Here is an 8,532-nt window from a genome sequence, read left to right as displayed (position 1 = left end):
CAGCGGGCTGATTATAACGGGTAGATGCGGGATGACAGGCGTCAATCCTGAAGACAGAGCTCCGGAGGATATCAATGGATATGTGACAGCTGACCATAGGTGAAGGACAGCTCCCGGGAAACACTGATTGAGTGGGAAAGCAGTGTACCCTTAACTTCTATGGTGCCCTTATTCATCAAGTGAGGATGCTCACCAAGAAACATCTTTCAAATGGGTCTCCTTTATTACATTACCCCAGCCCAGGATCCTGATTCAAGCCCTTTGCTATCTCCATCTCAGAGAGCCTCCTGAAAATATTATCTGCCCCCAGTTTCCTCCCTTCGTGCCATTAGGATTTTCTTTCTGTAACAAAAATCTGTGATCCTCGAATTTGTTGAGTAAAGCCTGGTAATGCCTCTTCATTGGGCACAGAGGTTACAACCCAGCTTTTGTAACATGACAATACAGGCTCATCTCGCTCTATACCTTCCCATGGGCTCAAGTCCTCACCAAGCTTCACAGCGTCTCCTGCACACATCTTATATGTCGAGTATGCAGTAGTACCATGAGCTACGACTCAGCCTTCAAGTTCCACTCAGATGCCATTCTGTGCTCTGACCTTTTCCCTGGCTACACTCATCTCATTCCCAATTCAGCCATGTATGTGTACGTGCACATCTACCTCGGCTTTCACATTTGTTTACATTTGTGTGACTCCTTTAAAGATAATTGCATTATCTTTTTCATCTTGCTGTCCCATTGCTAGCCCATAAAAATCATCCAGCACTTCTGTGAACTTGAAACATAATGGAAGCTTAAGTTGCAACTGGTGATTTTAAATAATATTAACCATTTCCAGAAAAAAAAAATCTCTTAGAAAAACATTAGGCACTTTTTATTCCTTATTAACTAAATAGAAAAATAGTTTTTCCTAATTACCTCAGGGCCATCTATCTTTGAAAGGATCAAATATAGAGGCACCGGGGTGGCTCAGTCAGTTAAGCGTCTGACTCTTGATTTTGGCTCAGGTCATTATCTCCGGGTCCTGGGATCAGGCCAGTGTCAGGCTCCGTGCTCAGCAGGGAGTCTGATTCAGGATTCTCTCTCTCTCTCTCTCTCTCTCTCTCTCTCTCCCTGTGCCCCTCTCCCTGCTCAGACTCTCTCTCTCTCAAATAAATAAATTAATCTTAAAAATAAATAAATAGAAAGGTCAAATACAGTACAGAATACATTGGTGTTTATGTACACACACACATAAATTTCATAGAAAATTAACACAATGATTCAACAAATGAAAATAGCCTTTACAAAATAACTGTTATCGCCTTCTTGGTTATAAAAAATGTACATATTCACTGTAGAAAAAATAGATATGATGTAGTTGTAGCACTACTTCTCTCTCTCTCTCCTCCTTCAGGCTTAGGGATGGGAATAGCTCCTGTCTGTCGCTAACTAAAAGAAACACCCTGCTCTCCACTTTATAATTAGAACTTGATTACATTACACAGTTTAGTGTACCATTTCTGTCCTTCTGGAACGTGGACTGATAGACCCCTCATTCCTCTCAGTTTTCCCAAGAGAACTCCAACTCGGTTTATGTATCCACCTTTCTGTGTCTAACTCCTGTGACTCAGGGAAAGACGGCCTCCATCTTCAGCTCTAGGGTGAGATCCCTATTGGTATAGGTTATCATGAAAGTCTCTTCCCACTTACTAGAAATGAGCCTGAAAGACCAGCCTTAAAATAATCAGGGTGCCGGTGATGGCCATCATGCCACACTGGATGGGTATAAAGCCCAAGGTGTCCCCAGTCACACGGCAGAGAGAAGTTTTATTTCATGGCTGAGGAAACGCTTTTATCTCCTATCTCTGCAGCTGAGCCTGAACAAAGAAAGCTATCCTCCTTGTTGCCGGGGGCTAGTTTGAAGCCCCAGAGGGGAGCCAGCCTGAGTATGAAATCAACCCAAAAAAGAAGGCCAAGAGCATGGCCAAGACAAAACCGAAGACTTGATCACACCAAACCTGGAGCCTGGCTTACTTCTAGATTCCTGTCCCATTAGATAAGGTGGTTTCTTATTTTTAAAGCCCACTTGAGGAAATTCCTGATTCTTGCAGCATAGAATTTCCAAACTGCTATGATTTTGCAATAGCTAATATTTATTGAGTGCTACCTATTTGACATGCACGGTACTGAGCACAATAAACCACAGGGCAGGGGCTATTATTAGCCCTAATGTACACATGAGGACGCTGAGGCTCTGAAAGTTTCATGAATTAGTCTTGGCCACAGAACTATTAAGTACTTCAGCTGTAATCCAAACCTGGGTTTGTCGGATTATATCCTTCATCCTTTAGTGCGTGTCCCTGGGTGTGACATGGGCTCCCTTTTAGACAGCCGCAGCACAACCATACCTCAGTAACTCACTTCCAAGCAACTAACTGGGGCATTGCCAGAAGATTCCCCTCCAGATTACCTCATATTCTGATAAAAGAGATAAGGCAAGTGAGATAATAGAGTTCCGCATCAGGCACAGGGTAACAGTAAGGAAATGCATGGCTGAAATGCAAGCAAGGGAGACGATCTAAAGATGAGAGTACTGTTCACAGGGGTGATGACAATAGTAATTTACAGAGATCATGCAAATACATGGGGAAAACAATCAGATATAGGCTTACATGAGGTTCTAGGGTCCTTGCCAAGGGGAATGATTTGTAGATGATCTTACTTGGTAAGAATATGCCAATATCATATTTTCAATACAAGTTTGAAATGAAGTTTGAGATTATAAAATACCATCAAGACACATTTTAAAACCTGACTACATCAAATCAAAGTCCTGTATTTACTTGACCTTTGTTTTAGCGTCAATACATACGTGAGCTGAATTGAATTTCCAGTCATGTCTGAATTATACCTTCAAAAGTTCAGTCTAGGACTTTGTTTCATCAATCTTGCCACCTCCAACAATAATTTACATTTGTTCATAGACGCAGATCTCTTGGTTCTGATTGAAATGATTTTTTTTTTTTTTTTTTTTTTTTTTTTTAAGGCTTAAAAGGAGAGAAGTATTGGCCTGAATCAAGCATTTGTCTTTATGGGGCTGCTGTTCAAGTGGTGTGACTGAATCAGACGAAGCAGCCTCATGTAGGCACTTTGACACAAAGAATTTCAGAGCCAAGTCTAATGACAGCATTTACTCTTAATATGGATGATGTGAGAACAGAAACATCATGTTTATTAGCAGCCCTTACAAAAACAGTAGCTAAAAGAAAGAGCAAAGAAGATGAAAACGGGAAGTACTCAGCAGAGAGCTCCCATTTTTCTTGTGAAATTAATTCACATTATAGGGTGTGCTGCCTTGAATGAATTTCCTTCCTTTTACACTCCCACTTAGCTTTCCTTTAAGTGTCAAATGAAGCGGGTGGTGGAAAATGCGGTGCACCAGTCATTTTGACATTCCTTTGCAAATTAGTCAGGCTTTGATAGTACAGGTCGGCTCTACCAGGCAGGGGGGCTTTCAGCTTTGGGAATCTGGCAGGAGTTCAAGAGCAACGTGTTGCTTTGAACTCACTTGTTAGCTGTGCAAAATAAACACCATCCACCTTGCAATAAAAAAGCATCAGCGGGAGAAAAAAAGAGAACATTCTAAACCCCTCCCTTGAGACTTCAAAACCCTCGCTGGGGCTGCTAAATTAGGACAGGAAAAATAAGGCCTGCTCGGGAAAAGAAAGGAGGGGGGAAAGAACTATCCTTCAACAAACACACACAAAAATTACAATCACCAAGAACTAATTATGTTTTCATGATCACAAATGCATTGAGAATCTGAAAGCTCACGGACGCATCCTGATGCTGCTATAAAATGTTTCCTGGCTAATTATTTGCCAGTACAACTGTTCACTTCCTGTGGTGGATTTATGCTAAATCCTGTTATTAGTCTTGCTCTGCAATTGCCATTGTCTATGACTAGAAGCAAGGCTGAAAGGCTACAGTCAGCCTTTTATTACACAACATTGAATGGAGATTTGACCCAATGTCCGACCACTTCCCCCCTTTGGTTTTTATGTGAGCTCGCTGAGCCTTTTCCTATAAATCACAGGGTTCCAATGAACTTTTACTCTTTTTTCTCTCCTTTCAACTCTACTACTTTGTGTGTGTGTGAGTGCACACTTTAAAAATAAACCACGCCATTTCTTTTCCTCTTTAGCAGTAGTTAAAACCTTTCATCATACACAATTTCTACAGTTCTTGCTCCAAAAAGATGTATGAAACCCATTTGTGATGACTTGATATAGGTTGGTGCTTGAAATGGGGAGTGGTAAAAATAAATAAGATAAGGCAATCATTAAAATAATTTACATTTTAGCGAGGATATACTCATAAATAAGTGTAATGTGCAAACTGTCACAGCTATAGTAAAATGAAAAATTCTACTAGTTAGAATAAAAATAAAATACTTTCAGCAGAAATCCAACTAAACATTTTCTAGAATGTTTGATGTGATGGGGATTATAAGCAAAGTTGATTATACCTTAAATACAAATTCTCCTTCAGATAAAATTAATACAAGTATTGTGAACAACCTAAAAGAAGTTTTTGCAAATATAGCTTGTCCTTTTTTTTTCTTTCTTGTAGTTTGTACTATTCTAAATCTCCAAGATACCAATGTAGTATTCTTGATTTGTGGTGCTACAAATTTAACCACTTTATTTATTTGTTTACTTATTTATTAAAGATTTTGTTTACTTACTTGACAGACAGAGATCACAAGTAGGCAGAGAAGCAGGCTGGGGGGGGGGTCGGGGGAAGCAGGCTCCCCGCTGAGCAGAGAGCCCAATGTGGGGCTCCATCCCAGGACCCTGGGATCATGACCTGAGCCAAAGGCAGAAGCTTTAACCCACTGAGCCACCAGGCATCCCTAACCACTATATTTAAAAGGTAGTCTCAGATTTAGAAATCAAATACTAAAGATTTATGGAGACTGTAGACTTTTAAGAGTAAAATAGGTTATGAGAAAGAAAACTTAGAATGATTACAAAGGCTTGATTTCCAGGTTATTTACTCCATTTACCCCTCAGTTTTTTATGGTTGCATGCACATCTTTGTTAATCACTCTCTTTAAAAATGGTTATCAAAATCATATCTGCAAGAATTACAGGAGGACTCCTTGCCAGGTTTTAAAATTTTCTCATAGATCTTTTTCTAACATTTATTTAGATGATGATAAACACTTTGAGAATCTATCTTCATTGCAAATACCCTTTGTCCCTGAATTATGTTAGAAAAGTTCATCCAGAGGGACATATGTTCTGTCCAGATATTTTTCTATTTAATTATAAAGTACTATAGGCAGCCAAAACCAGGCACAGGTAAATAAATTATACCATAGCCAAACTATGGGATACTACATAGCCATTAAGAAGAAGAAGAAGAGGAGTAGTGGGGGGGGGGGGAAGAGGAGCAGAAGGAGAGGGGGGAGGAAGAGTGGGAGGGAGGGAGGAGGGAGGAAAGAAAATGGAAAAGAAAGAAAAGAAAAGAGGAAAGAAAAGAGAAAGATGGGGGGAGATAGGTCTACAATGTGTAAAAAGATGTCCATGATCACTTTTGAATGAAAAGAGTTAAGTAGCAAATAATATGCATAGAAAATGTCCTTTAAACAAAAAAACACAAAACCCTGTATAAATGTTTGTAGACACAGAAGAAATCTGGAGAGTTAGGTACCAGCTCATGAACAGGCCATTCCTAAGGACACAAAAAAGAAGGACATAAGAAGGCCATTGTCACTATTTGCCTAATATAACCTGGTAGTGTTTGCTTTTTTTCAAAAGGCACTGTCCATTTAGTATTATAATAATAATAATTAAAGGCAGAGTAGCACAACAAAAAGAAAATGTGATCTAGACCCACACATCTTTGATTTGCGTTGGTAGTGGGTGGCAACAAATCTTTCATTTCTTCAATAAAATATATTAATTCTGTTTTATTAGAAACCCATAAAGGGATGTTTTCTGAGGACACATCTCCTCTCTGAAATGGTCTGTGAAAAATGGTCTACTATGGCCCAGGTGTCTCCTTCACACCTTATTTCCCTCTAATAAAAAGTGGAGATGGGTATTGAGAATCCTGGCTACATTCCACAGCAGCAAATAGCTCTGACCTTCTGAAGGCATGTGAGTGCCTCCTTCACGCTCAGAATAGGGGTCAGAAGGAGGTTTGGATAAACAGAGGTAAAACTGTATCCCCTCAGTGCCCCATCACACTCCCTTACTTCCGGAGCTCTTTTCTTGTGCATGCATCCCTCTACCTCTCCACACACCCTCCCACGCTCACACTTGCCACCCCACCCCCACTTTGTTCCTATTCCTCTTCTAGTCCTGCAAAGGCCCTGATCTGATGCTTGTGTTGAGCGTGTTTTGAGTTGGATGGTGCATTATTTTCCAAGAAGTCTAGGACCCTAGATCATGGAATGGTGGAAAGAACTTGGGGATTGACTTTGAACCTTGACATTTTCTTATTTATATAACTCTATATGAGAGTCTTTCTTAGCTAAATTTTAGACATTTTAACACGCAAACCTGCCTATATCAGTGTTAAGATAATTCGTTTAATAGTACCTCCCTTACAGGTTTGTGTAAAAAATAAATGCCTGTCACCTTACCTAGCACATAGTCCTCAGTAAACGAAGAATGAAAAATAGGTATTAATATTACAAATGGCAGCTATCGATAGTTTTTAAAAAATATATATTTATGTAAGTTTCCCTGGGATTTTAGTAAACAAGTCTGAGGATCCGGTAATTTCTTTATTCTGTCTCTGGGGCCAGCTGTGTGGATTATACACTACACCTGAGTGTTGTATATTATATTTATTACTTTTTATAAGTAACAGTGCCAATATATGATCTTACTGTTAATTTTCATGTAAAGTCACATATCTGAATTCCACTAATTGAACCAGGCAACTTCTTCCCTGATTCCTTGAAACTTGGAGAGATCATGAGCCCCCAGATATCTGCCCAGTTAAGCTGAAAATAACATCTGTAGAATATTTCCTTGAGGTTAAAATATTTTCTCTGGGAAATGATAATGAGTGCCAGCATATGAAGTCATTAACATCATGGTAGGAGTTAGTTCATGAGATTAGCTAGATTTAGCAAATTAGAAACCAAGGGGAAAGTAACATATTTGTCAAAGTCTATTGCCCAGTAGGTGGATTTGTAGAGCAAAGACGTGTAATGGACAGACCTGGCTTGGAACCTGGCTAAAATCCCTCTTTGCTATATGACTTTGAGTCCATAATTTAATCTCAGTTCCTTCATTTGTGAGAAGGGAAAAAAGATACCCACCTAAGAGTATTGCTGTGAGGATAAAACACAAAAGATTATTATTATTTTTTTAATTATAAAAGGCACTTGGTAAATATTAGTTACTTTTTTTTGCTCCATTAAGCCCGGGCCTTACTTCCTACAATGGCTTGGCTTCAATTCAGTAGATCCATACTTGAGAGCAGATTATATTCCAGACATTACAATAGGTATGAGAACACAACACGTAAATGGATGAATGAAGGGATGACTGGAGCATTCAAGGAGCTCAAGGTGAGCCAGATGAATGAACACATATTTATGCATTAGCATGATAGGAGCTATGGGAAAGCACATAACTTGGGTGCAAGGAGCATGGAGTGAGGGAAATATATTCAGAAGACAAGACCTTTGAAAATAAAGAGCTATGAAGAAAATGAATGAGAAAAGAGCGGGCCAGAATGTAAACAGAGTGAACCACATGAGCAAAAGCATTTTTGCTTTTGCATTTTAAAGGAAAAATGAAATCCTGATGCTCAGGGAATACTGAGAACAGGTTCAAGGGAAATCAATACAGGAAGTGGTTGGAATTTCATAACACGACATGGGTCATGTTATGAAAGGTCTTACATATCACGTTAAGGACTCAGGGTTTTAAACTGAAAGAAAGATCACTATGCCAGGGAGTGACAGGATCTGTTTTGAATTTGAGAGAGATCATTTTGAGAACGGTAGATGGATAGGAAAGAGTTGAGTGAGTGGGACCAACCTGATAACTGTGTTTCTAGCAGGGACCAGTTCAGGTTTGGTCATTGGACATTTAATAAATATTTATTGAGTACATTCAAGTGATTCAGAGACCAAGTCAGGAGAAAAATGAGAAAAATAAAAGGCAATGGAAGTAGGGATGGATAAAGAATCGGTTATGAAAAAGACTGATATGTTTAAGATAGAGGGAAAAAGGGGACAATTTGCAAATATCCTCAGTGAGCATGCTCAATTATGTAAATTTAATGTATGAGAATAGCATTATTCTTAGCACTGTGATTTGGTTACTTGATTTTTAAAATAGAATTTTCCTCTCGAAATATAAACATATACCATAAAATAAGTTCCTTTAAAATGCAACAAGATGGGATTGGGAGGGAGACAAACCATAAGTGACTCTTAATCTCACAGAACAAACTGAGGGTTGCTGGGGGGAGGGGGGTTGGGAGAAGGCAGGTGGGGTTATGGACATTGGGGAGGGT

Source organism: Neovison vison, chromosome 5, assembly GCF_020171115.1.
Source record: "Neovison vison isolate M4711 chromosome 5, ASM_NN_V1, whole genome shotgun sequence".
In the NCBI taxonomy this organism is placed as follows: domain Eukaryota; kingdom Metazoa; phylum Chordata; class Mammalia; order Carnivora; family Mustelidae; genus Neogale; species Neogale vison.
This window is presented reverse-complemented; position numbering follows the sequence as displayed.